The sequence below is a fragment of the Eumetopias jubatus genome, unplaced genomic scaffold (genome assembly GCF_037043125.1).
Source record: "Eumetopias jubatus isolate StellerSeaLion01/CBP00866 unplaced genomic scaffold, mEumJub1_p1.0 scaffold_11, whole genome shotgun sequence".
Lineage (NCBI taxonomy): Eukaryota > Metazoa > Chordata > Mammalia > Carnivora > Otariidae > Eumetopias > Eumetopias jubatus.
The window spans coordinates 86,521,307-86,535,796 of NW_028274817.1; positions in this window are offsets into that span (position 1 = coordinate 86,521,307).

Consider the following 14,490-nt stretch of genomic DNA (forward strand, 5'->3'; position numbering starts at 1 on the left):
TCCTCTGTAGCATCTGGAGGCAAATGATGTCGATTTGTCAACTGTGGTCGCAGTATGTGCTTATAGAATCCTGATAAAATATAATTTAATCGGGCGCCTGGGTGGCTCAGTCGTTAAGCGTCTGCCTTCGGCTCAGGTCAGGATCCCGGGGTCCTGGGATCGAGCCCCGCATCAGGCTCCCCGCTCGGCGGGAAGCCTGCTTCTCCCTCTCCCGCTCCCCCTGCTTGTGTTCCTGCTCTCTCTGTGTCTCTCTCTGTCACGTAAATAAATAAAATCTTAAAATATATATATATAATTTAATCGTACCCAAGAGCATATAAAGCCCCTCAAACTTGCTAGCAGTTCCTTCTTGACCTCAGTGATGGTCTAGGCATGTCCTCTTTCTGTTTCTTGCATCTGAATTTGCTACTCCTTCTGCCTAGAACACTTTACTCCTCCCACTAATCCAACCCCTGCTTCCGCACTGGGCTCACTCCTACCTAAGACTCAGCCCAGTGTCCCGTCCACCAGGAAGGCCTCTCTGATCCCCTTCGCTCTGACCTGTCACCCTTATATGTTTTATTACGATATTCACCACATTGACTGAGAAGTGTCGGCTGGTCTGTCTCTCCTGCTACATCATGAACTCTCAGGCTAAGTCTTGGATCTTTTATTATGATATAAACCCCTTCGTGCAAAGATCACCTCCAGTCCAACAAATCTGGGTTCATTGATTCCTCCCAAGAAGGGAGAACTCCCACCATGGGGGGAATCGTGGGATGTCTTGCTTAGAAGGTGTTAGAAAGAACCTATTATAGGACTTGGCTTTGTATTAGGCGATTTTAGGGTGAGTCCAAGGATTGGAGGCTGTCAGGAAGTGGGATAGTTCTATGACTGGATATCTTCATTCTTTTCTAGAAGGCGAAGAGAATGGAGTGATGGATAAAGAAGCAGCACCCATTCATATGAGCTAGGAGAGGGTGATGTTTAGTCATTTGGGGGACTTGTCTCATTTTTGTCTTGCTGCATCACGGACACAGAGTGCTTTTGTCTGATGTTGGTGATCTGTGAAATTGTTCATGTTCAACAGGAGAGCTCCAAGGTCTTGCTGTGAGTTCCGGGCCAGCTCGCGGATGTCGGGGGCTGCATTTCTTTCTCTCTCCCGTCTTTTGTCCAAGATCAGATGAAGTCGGGCCCCAGGACACGAATCTATATATTCTGATCATCACCACTGCCAAGATTTTGCTGATCTGGAGGTGGCTCGGAGAAAGCCGTCTGTAGTAGGGTTAGGGCTAGTCTCTCCTGCTCCTTTGGTTTGCAGGATGAGTTGTTAAATCCCCTGATGTGACAAGGGCTGCACAGTGGCATTTAAGACTCTGGACAGGATGCATCAGCCAAAGGCCCCGCAGGCGGTTACCAGAAACAAGATGATGATTAGTCCTTGTAATAGACCCTGGAGACAGACCAAACTCAGGCCATGGACACACGTCCCAAAGCCCAGCTGGTCTCTTGTAGAGAACCAGATGGCTTTTTCTTTTAGCCTGATCAGAAAAATTGTTCGACTTGGGGGAGCCTGGCCGTCTCAGTCAGAGGGGCGTGCGACTCTTGAACTTCGGGTGGTGAGTTCGAGCCCCACGTTGGGTGTAGAGATGACTTAAATAAATAAGGGCTTAAAAAAAGTAAATTGGTCTTTTTGACCCACAGTATTTATATAAGTGCAGCAAGAAGTGTTTGCTGAAGCATAAAGTCCCCCTTGGCTAGCCAAAAGGAAATCGAAGGTCATGAGTTTGCTCATGGCAACTCTGGCTAATGAATGTAAACTGGTTTTGGGGAGGCGGGTCTCCTGGAGTAGAAACGGTGTCACTTCTGGCATCTGATAAGGTCAGAGTCAGGTTTTGGACCACCTTTTCACTGTGGTGCGAAGTCCGGCTCACAGAGCGTGCCTGAGTCAGCCCTCCCTACCGGGAGTTACCCACATTCACCCGTATCTGCCTCTTCTTTACAGGAAAACACGGTCCACAGGCGGGGTGGTAGTCTCAAAAGTCTGAAAGTTTCTAAGAATCATCCCAAATATACTGGACAAGTGTACATGTAGCAAGTGGTTATAAGTCTGGTGTCCACATAGGCAATGGTATTGTAGTGGGGCAAAGACCCTTTTGGGATTGTACGTGTCATTTGGCATGAGCTAATCTATATGTCCCTTGAAATGTCTCCTCAGATAACGGAAGTGGGGTTAAGCAGTTCCTGAGACCAGTGTCTCTGACGAGAACAAACTACTGTAGCCAAGGCAAAGCCCCCATGTTAGTCCCCATTCCTGATGGGCTAGCTTTTGCTGATAATGACCTCGGCAGAAGCATTCTGTCAGTATCAGGTCACTTGTTAGGTGACCAGAGTTTGGGATGGATGCCATAAGTGAAGCTTCAGAACCCGAAGGGGCCTCTAAAAGGACATGAACCTTCTTTAGAGGTACATTTAAAGGAAGAATGATGAAATTTTTGTCAGCAGTTAAATTTAGAGCAGGAGCTCTGGTCTGAGGGAAACCTATCACGGAGGGTCAAAAGTCACGGGGTGAAGATCAGGGAGACCCTACTGAGAAGCCTTTTAGTCGGTGACTGGGGAGTGTCAAATACCATAATAGCATAATGAGAGATAGAGTCAAGGGAAGGAAAAGGCTGCTGAAGAATCAGAAAATTAACCTTGGGGCAGAAGCTGTCCCCTTCTGTAGCCGGTGGCTTCTGGAAGGTTCCTAAGAATCCAGTTTAGTGTCCCAGTGGAATGGCCATCCGGTAGTCAGGATAAAGTGATGTGTATCTTTTAGGTTGGGAAACATGAACTTAAGTGTCAGGGCCTTGGAGTTTTATTGCTGTGTCAGTTGCGAACAGTGCCTGATAAGGTCTTTTCCATTGAGGCTCAAAGGCAGTTTTGAGAAGAAAACTAGACCTTCCGGTTTGAGTCATGCAGAGGCTGCTCAGGTGTTTTGTTTTGTTTTTTTTTTTTAAGATTTTTATTTATTTATTTATTTATTTATTTATTTATTTATTTATTTATTTGACAGAGAGAGACACAGCGAGAGAGGGAACACAAGCAGAGGGAGTGGGAGAGGGAGAAGCAGGCTTCCGGCCGAGCAGGGAGCCCGATGCGGGGCTCGATCCCAGGACCCCGGGATCATGATCTGAGCTGAAGGCAGAAGTTCAACGACTGAGCCACCCAGGCGCCCCTCAGGTGGGTGTTTTGAAAACAGCAGCTTGGACCTGTTGGTGATAAAGCTGGAGGTGTGAGTCCCTTGCGGTAATTAGTCATATCAGCTTGTAATAGGCTAGGAGCCTAGGATTGGAAATGCACTTTCTAAATGCAGGGGGCAACCCGTTATTAACTCGCTGGGAAATACCCTGTGGATCTCAGAGGGGACAGATCTTGTTGCCATCAAGGCAATACCTTGGCCCTACCTCGGAGATAGTTCGGGTTCGGTTCCAGACCACTGCAACAAAGTGAGTCAAATGAATGTTTTGGTTTCCCAGTGCATGTAAAAGTGATGCTTATTCTGCCCGTAGTCTATGAAGTGTGCGATAGCCTTGTCTTTGAACGAATGTACACGCCTTAATTTAAAAATGCTTAATTGCTAACACATGCTAATTATCATCTCAGCTTTCAGTGAGTCGGCGTCACTAAGCACAGATCACTCTAACGAATATGACAATAATGAAAAAATTTGGAGTATTACGAGAATGACCAAAATGTGGCTTAGAGACATGAAGCAAGCGTAATGCTGTTGGAAAAACATACAATGCAGGGTTGCCACAAGCCTTCAGTTTGTAAAAAAACAAAACAAAACAACAAAAAAAACAAGGTATGCTTGGGCACCTGGGTGGCTCAGTCGGTTAAGCATCTGCCTTTGGCTCATGTCACGATCTCAGGGTCCTGGGATTGAGTCCTGCATTGGGCTCCCTGCTCAGCAGGAAATCTGCTTCTCCCTCTGCCTCTGCCCCTCCTGTCCCCCAGTCGTGCTCTCTCTCTCAAATAAATAAACAAAATCTTTAAAAAACCAAAACCCAAGGTATGCTTGTTTGTTGGGCCATGAATGTTTAAGGGGTTTCTGAGAGCTTTGATAATTTGGGCTTTAGAATTCCGTTAGTTGTCAGCACTTTTCCTGAATTTATGCATAAGAACAGTGCCATTCTAGAAAATAAGAATACAAAATTATGGTCTGTGACTAGAGTTTTGCATCTTCTTCTTACTTAGAAACTGTCCAGGCATCCAAACATTACTTATCAATTAACTTAACCATTTATCAAACTGATGGTTCCCAGAGGGGAGGTGGGTGGGGTTGGCTTAAACAGGGGATGGCGATTAAGGAGGGCGCGTGTTGTGATGGGCACCAGGTGGTGTATGGAAGTGCTGAATCCCTAAGTTCTAAACTTGAGACTAATATTATACTGTATGTTAAATAACTGGAATTTATTTATTTTATTTTTTAAAGATTTATTTATTTATTTGAGGGAGAAAGAGAGTACAAGTGGGAGGGATAGAGGGAGAGGGAGAGAGAATCTTAAGCTGACTCCGCGTTGAGCATGGAGCCTGACTTGGAGCTCGATCTCATGACCCTGAGATCATGACCTGAGCCAAAATCAAGAATCCGATGCTTAGGGGCACCCGGGTGGCTCAGTCTGTTAAGCGTCTGCCTTCAGCTCAGGTCATGATCCCAGGGTCCTGGGATGGAGCCCTGAAGAGGGTTCCCCGCTGAGTGGGGAGCCTGCTTCTCCTTCTCCTTCTCCCTCTGCCTGCTCCCCCCTCCCCGCTTGTGCTCTCCCGCTCTCTTGGTCAAATAAATAAATAAAATCTTAAAAAAAAAATCTGACGCTTAACCAGCTGCGCCACCCAGGTACTCCAACTAACTGGAGTTTAAATAAAAACTTGGGGGAAAAAACCCTTAATCATTTACCTAAGGTCTTAAAGTTAGGATCCAGAAATTTCAATTTTAGCTAACGTGTTAAATCCTTGTGCTTTGTAGCAATTTAAGACGTTGATAAAATTAAACTCTAAAAAATCATCATTTCATTTTATTGTTAATATATATATTTCACCCTTGAACAACAGGGATTTGAACTGTGCGGGTCCACTTATACGTGGACTTTTTTTTTGATAAATACAGGACTGTAAATGTATTTTCTCTTATGATTTTTCTTAATAGCATTGTCTCCAGCTTTAAGAATATAGTATGTAATACATAGAACATGCAAAATATGTGTTAATCAACTGTTCGTTATCAGTAAGGCTTCTGGTCAATAGTAGGTTCTTAGTAGTTATGGTTTTGGGGAATCATGTTATATGTGGATTTTTGTGTGTGTGTGGGGGGGTCGGTGCCCCAACCCCTGTATTGTTCAAGGGTCAACTGTACACACACACACACACACACACACACACACATGAATTAATGGAAGCAATGGTAACAATGGTAACTCATTTAAGTCATAAAACCAGTGTAGGAATTCTAGAAGGTTGAAATTTTTAACCCTGGTTTTGTCTAAACCAAAATACTGTGTTGACATTATTTTTAAATGGTAAACTAATTTTTAAAGACTCTTGATCTCATCGAAAGCCCTTCTTTATCTTGGGATTAAGTTCTTTTCTTCCTTCCTCACAACTAGAGTAACAGAGGCTGTTAGGTAAATCCATTTTTCAGCGTCCATAAAAAGACATCATTTAATAACATTTTAAAATTATTTTATTTTATTTTTAAAGATTTTATTTATCTATGAGAGAGAGAGTGAGCATGCACACAAGCTGGGGGGAGGAGCAGAGGGAGAGGGAGAGAAGCAGACTCCCCGCTGAGTGCAGACCCGATGCAGGACTCGATCCCAGGACCCTGAGATCATGACCTGAGCCAAAATCAAGAGTCAGACGCTTAACCAACTGAGCCACCCAGGCGCCCCACATTTTCTTTTATTCTTTTAGACTTTTTTGGCAGTTTGGGCTAGATATTTCTAGAGTGTGCACACAACAACTGAATGTTTTTTTGATCAGTTTATCTTTCAAGTTTCCCCAGTGCAAAAGAGAGGGAGAGAAACCAAAAAGCTAACAGGGAGCCAGCTTCAGACAAATATGAAATTATTGCTGTAAAAGTCTAATTATGTTCCTTCTTGAAGGACAGGGAAGAAAGTATAGATACAGAAAACCCATTTTGACAAACATGAGAGAAAGAGATAGCAATAGATATTGGGATTACAGCTGGTTTAGACAATAACCCGCCGTTGACAATTTTACTAATCTAAATAATTTTATAAAGATTATTTTATTTTATTTTATTTTTAGGTAATCTCTACACCCAATGTGGGGCTCGAACTCATGCCCAGAGATTGAGTTCCATGATCCGCTGCAATCTAAATAATTTTAAAGCTATCATCCATTAATCTTGAAATATGGAAACGAAACCAACATAGTCTCCTGTGTTAAACATAAGAAGAATTTCTGTTTTAGGGGCACTCAAGGTCTACTATTTTTCATTATATGGATGTCCGACTGTTCCAGTACCCTTTTTGGGAAGAGGATTTTTTTTTTTAAAGATTTTATTTATTTATTTGCCAGAGAGAGTAGAGAGGGAGAGCACAAGCAGGGAGAGTGGCAGGCAGAGGAAGAAGTAGGCTCCTAGGGAGCCCGATGAGGGACTTGATCTCAGGACCCTGGGACCATGACCCGAGCCAAAGGCAGATGCTTGACTGACTGAGCCACCCAGGCTTCCCAAGGGAAGAGGATTTTTGAAGACAATCTTCTTTTCACTAAATTGCTGAAATTTTTGTTGAAAATCAGTTGTGCGTATATGTGTGGGTCTACCTCTGAATTCATTCTATTCCATTGATCTAAATGTCTATCTCTACAGCAGTTACCACTCTTTTTTGATTACCATTTCAAGAATGAAATAAGGTAGTGTCAGTCTTTTAGCTTCATTCCTTTTGTTCTGAGTGTTTTTTGCCAACCCTAGGTCCTTTACCCTTTCTTTTTTTTTTTTTATAGATTTTATTTATTTATTTGACAGAGGGAGAGAGACAACAAGCAGGGGGAGCAGCAGGCAGAGGGAGAGGGAGAAGCAGACTCCCCGCCGAGCAGGGAGCCTGACACAGGGCTCGATCCCAGGACCCTGGGATCATGACCTGAGCCAAAGGCAGATGCTTAACTGACTGAGCCACCCAGGCACCCCATCCTTTGCACTTTCATATGAATTTTAAATTCGGTTTGTCAATTCCCACCCCAAGAAGTTGGTGTGATTTTGATTGGAATTGCATTGACCAACTTGGAGATAACTGACATCTTAATATTGAGCCTTCTGATCCATGCACATGGTATATCTCTGCATTTATTTAGGTCTTCTGTCTCTCTCAGAAATGTTTTATTTTTTTATTTTTATTTTTTTTAAAGATTTATTTATTTATTTATTCATGATCGAGAGAGAGAGAGAGAGAGAGAGAGAGAGGCAGAGGGAGAAGCAGGCTCCCAAGGAGCAGGGAGCCCGATGTGGGACTCGATCCCAGGACCCTGGGATCATGACCTGAGCCGAAGGCAGACACTTAACCATCTGAGCCACCCAGGCGCCCTCAGAAATGTTTTACTGATGCCATTGTACAGGTCTTTCATATCTTTTGTCAGATTTATGCCTAAGAATTTCACATTTTTTGATACTATCATAAATGGTATTATTTTTAAAATTTGTTCCTTGCTAGTATATAAAATACAATAGATTTTTGTAAATTGACCTTTTATCCTGCAGCCTTGCTAGACTCACTTATTAGTTCTGGTAGCTTTTTTTTTTTTGGTAGATTCCGTTTGATTTTCTATACAGGTAATCATGTCATCTGAAAACAAAGAGAGTTATATTTCTTCCTTTCTAATCAGGATGCCTTTCGTGTCTTTTTCTTGCTTTATTGTACTGGCTAGAAATTCTAGTATAATGTTGAAGAGAGGCAGTAACATTCTTGTCTTATTCCTGATCTTAGGGGGAAAGCATTAGGTCTTTCACCATTAAATATGATGTTAGCCGTAGGTTTTTCATAGGTATCTTTTATCTGTTTCAGGAAGTTCCCTTCTATTCTTAGTTTGCTAAGCATTATTGTCAGGAATAGATACTGGATTTTGTCAAATGCTTTTTGTGTATCTTTGAGATGTGATGAATTATATTGGTTGTTTTTTGAATATTAAATCAACCTTTCACTTCTGGGATAAATCTCACTTGGTCATTGCTATGGACTGAATGTTTATGTCCCCCCAGATTCATATGTTGAAGTCCTAGCCCCCATTGTTATGGTATCTGGAGGTGGGGTCTTTGGGAGATAATTAGCTTTAGATTAGGCCATGGGTGGGACCCTCATGATGGGGTTCATGCCCTTATAAGAGGAAAAGATCTCTCTCTCTCTCTCTCTCTCTCTCTGTGAGTATGCACCAAGGAAAGGCCATGTGAGAACACAGTGAGAAGGAAGTGGGCCCTCACCAGACAGGAGTCTGATGGCATCTTGATCTTGGACTTTCCAGCTTCCAGATTGTGAGAAATAAATTTCTGTTGTTCTAGCCAGCCAGTCTATAGTTTGTTAAAGCAGCCCAAGCTAAGATCGTCTTGATGTATTATCTTTTTGATATGTTACTGGATTCAATTTGTTGAAGTTCTAAGAATTTTTGCATCTACTCTTATGAAGGATATTGGTCTGTAGTTTTCTTATTACGTCTATGTGGGTCTGGTATCAGGGTAATGCTGGCCTCATGGAATGAGTTGAGAACTATTCTCCGCTGTTCAATTTTTGGGAAGTTTGTGTAGAATTGGTATTATTTGTTCCTTAAATGTCTGTTAGAATTTGCCAGTGAAATCATTTGGGCCCGGAGTTTTCTTCATAAGAAAGCTTTTAACTCTAATGTATTTAAGAATAAAAAGGTTTCAGGTTATCTATTTTTTTCTAGAATGTGCACTGTTAGTTTGTGTCTTTGAGAGACTGTGTCCATTTCGTCTTTGTTGTTGAATTTACTGGCATAAGTTTGTTAATAATATTCCCTTATTATCCTTTTAATATCTATAGAATCTGTAGCAATGTTATTTTTCTCATTCCTAAAATGGGTTAATTGGCTTTTTCTTTTTTCCTGATCAGTCTCACTAGAGGTTTATCAATTTTATTTTGCTTATCTTCTCAAAGATCCAGGTTTTGGTTTCAATGATTTTCTCTTTCCTGTTTCACTGATTTCAGCTCTGACCTTCATTACTCCCTTTCTTCTATTTTGGATTTCATTTCCTCTTCCTCTTTTAGTTTTCTTAAGATGAAAGGTACAGTCACGGACTTAGACCCTTTTTTTTCTAATTTTAGTGTACGCGCTGCCGAAGCGAGCACGAGGCTCTTTTTTTCTAAAGTAGGCATTTCGTGCTATAAAATTTCCGCAAGGTACTGCTTTAGTACCATCCCACAAATTACATGTGTTTTCTTTTTAATTGGGTTCAAACTACTTTTTAATTTCCTATTTCAGTTCTTTGATTCGTGTGTTATTTAGAAGTTTGTTTAGTGTCCAATGATTGCATTTTCCAGGGGTGTTTCTGTTACTGATTTCTAATTTCACTCCATTGTGGCCAGAGAACCATACTTTGACTTGAATCTTTTTAAATTTATTAAGACCTGTTTAATGGCCTATCTTGGTAAGCGTTCATTTGCATTTGAAAAGGATGTGTATTCTGCTCTTGAGGGATGGAATGGCAAATGTCAATGAAATCTGGATGGCTGATAGTTTTGTTCAAATCTTCTATGTTCTTTTTTTTTTAATTTTATTTATTTATTTGAGAGAGTGAGAGAGAGCGAGAGCACGAGGCGGCGAGAGGCAAAGGGAGAGGGAGAGGGACAAGTAGACTCCCCGCCGAGCAGGGAGCCCGATGCGGGGCTCGATCCCAGAACCCTGGGATCATGACCTGAGCCGAAGGCAGACGCTTAACGACTGAGCCACCCAGGTGCTCCTCAAATCTCTTATATTCTTACTGATTTTCTGTGTACTTGTTCTATTAATTATAGACAAACTATAGTTGTTGGTTTATTCATTTTCCCTTGCAGTTCTATCATTTTCTCCTTAATGTATTTTGAAGCTGCGTTATGAGTTGCATAAACACCTAGGCTTTTTATGTTCTCTTGATGAATTTGCCTTTGTATGGTATTGATAGAACCACTCTGGCTTTCTTTTTTTTTAATGTTTTATTTATTTATTCATAAGAGTCAGAGAGAGAGAGAGAGAGAGAGAGAGGCAGAGAGAGAAGCAGAGAGAGAAGCAGCCTCCCCGCTTAGCAGGGAGCACGAGGCGGGACTCGATGCCAGGACCCCGGGATCATGACCTGAGCCGAAGGCAGACGCTTAACCACTGAGCCACCCAGGCGCCCCGAACCACTCTGGCTTTCTATTGGTTAGTGTTAGCATGGTATCTTTTACCATCCCCTTAGCTTTAGCTTATTTGTGTCTTTATATTTAGAAGTGGGTTTCTTCTAGGCGGCATCGAGTTGCATTCTTTAATCCCCAAGTTCCGCTCAGCTGTCTGAGATCTTCAAGAACTTTCTAACTCTCCAAGCTACCCATTTCCTTGTAGGAGGTTCTGGTAAGTAGAGCATCGTTCATCATGATGAGCCCCACCTGCCTTCTTTCACCTCCCCACTAGGGTAACACTCGGAGAATTATTTCCACTTCCTCCCAACAGTTTTTCAGACAACAGGGGCATCCAAGCCTCTGGCAACTACTCAGGCAGTGCCGGATCCAGCCACGGTGGATCCATCAGACCCACGGAAGACCACCTCACGGCTGGCTGAGAAGTACCAAAGGGCTCCCTTGGAAAAAGCACGGCGGGGGTGGGGGGGGCAGGAAATAGAAAACAAATTTCTGCAGGGGAGGATCTTATTGATAGGAAAAACCCCCACTTATTTTCCATTTCCAGAAAGTGTGTCCACCAGGAGAGAAAGCCTGGGTGCAAGCTAGAGTGGTCAGCCACAGTCCAGGTGGGCCCTTTGGGAGGGCGGAATGTGCCTCTGAAAGAGCGAGGAGCAGTTGCTCTATGCCTAGTATATTCGTTTCCTATTTCTGCTGCTGCAAATTAGCACCCATTTGGTGGCTTAAACACCAAACACAGATTTATTCCCTTATAGTTCTGTTTGTCAGAAGTCTAAAATCATGGCGTAGGCAGGGCTAGGACCTTAGGAGAGAATCCCTTTCCTTTCCTTTCTCGGTTTCTAGAGGCCACCTGCATCCTTTGGCTCATGGCCTTTCTCAGCATCGCTGCAACCCCTTGCTTCCTCTGTCACATCGCCTACTGCTACCGAGCCTGCTGTGGATCCTGCCGCCTCGCTCTCATAATTACCCTCGCGTTTATACTGGTTGGTCCCGCCTGGATCGTCAGGGATAATCTCCCCATCTCAGGTCCTTCAGCTTAGTTTTATCTGCAAAGTCCCTTTACCATGCAAGGTAACACAGTCGCAGGTCTTAGGGATGAGGCTGTGGGCATCTTTGAGGGCCACGGTTTTGCCAACCACGCTTAGTTACAGGGTGGACCAGCTTTGCAGAAGGCAAGTCCACCAGGTCCTCGCTCCCCTGTGAGACCCGTCCCGTCCCAATTGGTGTGAATTCTCTTGCTCTTTGGACGGGAGCCTCTGAACTGTGTGCCTTTGTGTCAGATGATGAATTCTGGTCCTATCATCTCTGTCCAGGGTGGCAAGGATCAATGGTACAGAACTCATGGGATTAAATCCTAACTTGGGTTGCTTTCTTCAGGGAGAAGCGGAGCAGGGACACTTAGAGAAGGGGCTTGGGGCATAGAGTCAAGCAAAGTGGCCAAGAGTAAGAGGTGTAGGAGGCGACCTCACGGGTTCTAGTCCCAGTCCTACTGTGTACTAGCTGGGGAACCTCGAATAACCTGTCTTAACTCTCTGGCCCGTTTTTACATGCGTCACACAGAGCTCGTGTGTCACCTTCATATGGTTGTCACGAGAACTAAATAGAAGGTGGTTCATGTAAAAGGGCTCAAGAGTAAGGGCTCGGTGAATATTGCCATTCTTACTATGTGAAGGCTTGACTGGTCCCAAACAAGTTTCAGGGACTGTCCTACCAAGGGTTTTGGTCTCGGTTGGCTTCCTTAAGGGACCTAAGTAGTTGTCTTGAAACCGCCCTTTAGCCAGCTCTTCGCCAGTGTACTTCCCAGACCATCTTTTTAAAAAAAATTAAAAAAAAATTTTTTTTTTAAAGATTTTATTTATTTATCTGACAGAGAGACACAGTGAGAGAGGGAACACAAGCAGGGGGAGTGGGAGAGGGAGAAGCAGGCTTCCCGCGGAGCAGGGAGCCCGATGTGGGGCTCGATCCCAGGACCCTGGGATCACGACCTGAGCCGAAGGCACACGCTTAACGACTGAGCCACCCGGGTGCCCCTTTCCCAGCCCATCTTTGAGGACGGGGTGGCCGGGGGGGGGGGGACAAGGACACTGGCACGGATTCCGCCCCTAAGACGCAGGCAGCCCCCGCTTGGTCTTGCTCATTGTTATCCCGGGCTGATGTGAAGCCGGAGTTAACCGTGTAACGTGCTCTCCCTTAAGCAGCTCAAAGATCGGAAGGGCTAACCGCCCAAGCCGGAGGGTCTTTCTTTCTTTTTTTTCTTTCTCTCTTGAAGCGGAGGGGATTATGTCAACGAGGTGCTAATTTTCAAAATGTCAGCAACTCTTAGCTCGAAGTTTCCTTGTCCTGTGGAAACAATGAGACCCATGTCCCTGTGTGATTTACAGGAGCGATACTCTCGAAGCTCATGCGGACTGGAGGGTGGGGCTGCAGGTGGTTTCCACGCTGAGGTCACCCGCTGTAAGGGGTGCAGCTTCACCAGTCCAGCTCCCCCTTTCCAGCCGGGTTCCAGCAAATCGATAAGGTGGCGCAGGAAGCGCAGTGAGGGGAGGGGACGGAGATTGAGAGCTTGGGGTGTCCGCCCAAACCCATCTTAACCAGAGGAGAAATGCTCGCTGCTCGGACAGGTTATCTAGACGATTCGGATTTAGGGAACTTCAGGCGGAAGAACTCATCAGTGACGGAACAGGGCCGGGTACACCAGTCTGGGTCTGGAGCCGCCCCCACCTCAACTCACTTCAAGGACATCTATCCTCACAGCTCCAGGCCATCCGATTAGTTCCAATCCCCGAAGGAACACAGGAACACGAACTGAATTCACAGAAGCCTCCTTTAAAAACAGTGCTGAGGGTTACAGAGCTCCTGAGAAGGAGAGAGCGCCTCAGGGCAGGCCTTTATCAACTGAAAAGTGATTTTGTAAAAAAAAAAAAAAATCAACACACAGTTGCTGCTTTCCATAAAACTTTAAGAGTTGAATTAATGCTGTGAAAATCTAATACGTGTTTATTATGAATAAGATACATTTCTGGAAAATACATGAAAGTTACTCAGTGATAAGGTTTTACTCCTATCAAGTGTTTTTCCTCAATTCTTAAGGGTCAGCAAACATGCTGAGGATTGTAAAGCCCAGGAGGGGAAAAAAAAAAAAACCCCAGGGCTATGCATTGTCTGGTTTATTCTCTGAATTTCAGTTTCTTCAACACAAAGACAAAGGTTTTATCTCCCACTGGCAATATAGACATTGGTATAAACCCAAAGCTTGGGGCGCCTGGGGGGCTCAGTCGTTGAGTGTCTGCTTTCGGCTCAGGTCATGATCCCGGGGTCCTGGGATGGAGCCCCGCATCGGGCTCCCTGCTCCGTGGGGAGTCTGCTTCTCCCTCTGCACCGCCCCCCTCCAAATAAATAAAATCTTAAAAAAACCCCCAAAGCTTTTGTTGGGTACAACAGAGTATATTTATAGTTTCAGTTCTCCAACATCTTAGCTAACAATGTACTGAATCAAAAGAGTTAGCCATTAATGAGAGAGGGAGGGGGAGAGGGGGAGAGGGGAAAGAGGGGGAGAGGGAGGAAGAGAGAGAAGGGGAGAGAGAGAGAGAGGGAGAAGGGAGGAAGGGGGAGAAAAACAACCTAAGCTATTAACTGTCTTCACTACCGATTTACCCAATGACCTTTGGTAAGTACATTTCTCAAACAAATGTTTGAGAAAATGTTTATAATGCCCTTGGAGTCCCCCCACGACACTGCAAAACCCGTACCGCTACTAGTAACACACACACTCACATGACTCCAGAGAGAATGAATATTGTAGAGCGTATGTTTAAGTGATGCGCGATCTAAGTCTTTTGGACTTTGTGACTTTAGATAGGATCCATTTCCTGGGTGATTTTAAATGATGAGCCTAAGGTTTTGTCTTATTAGCCTGTTGTAATCATTGATTTGGGGATAGAGTCCAAGGCCCCAGAGTTCTCTTTGGTCCCCGGTATTGACATGAATCATGAATCTGTGCTGCTAAACATTCAATTCCTCCTCCTCCCCCTCCCCCGCTCTGTCCTTTCCCCCCACCATCTGTGTTGCTTAATGAGTAAGATTTTTTTAAATATAAAAGGAACATGTAAGATTTTCTAAAACCCACATG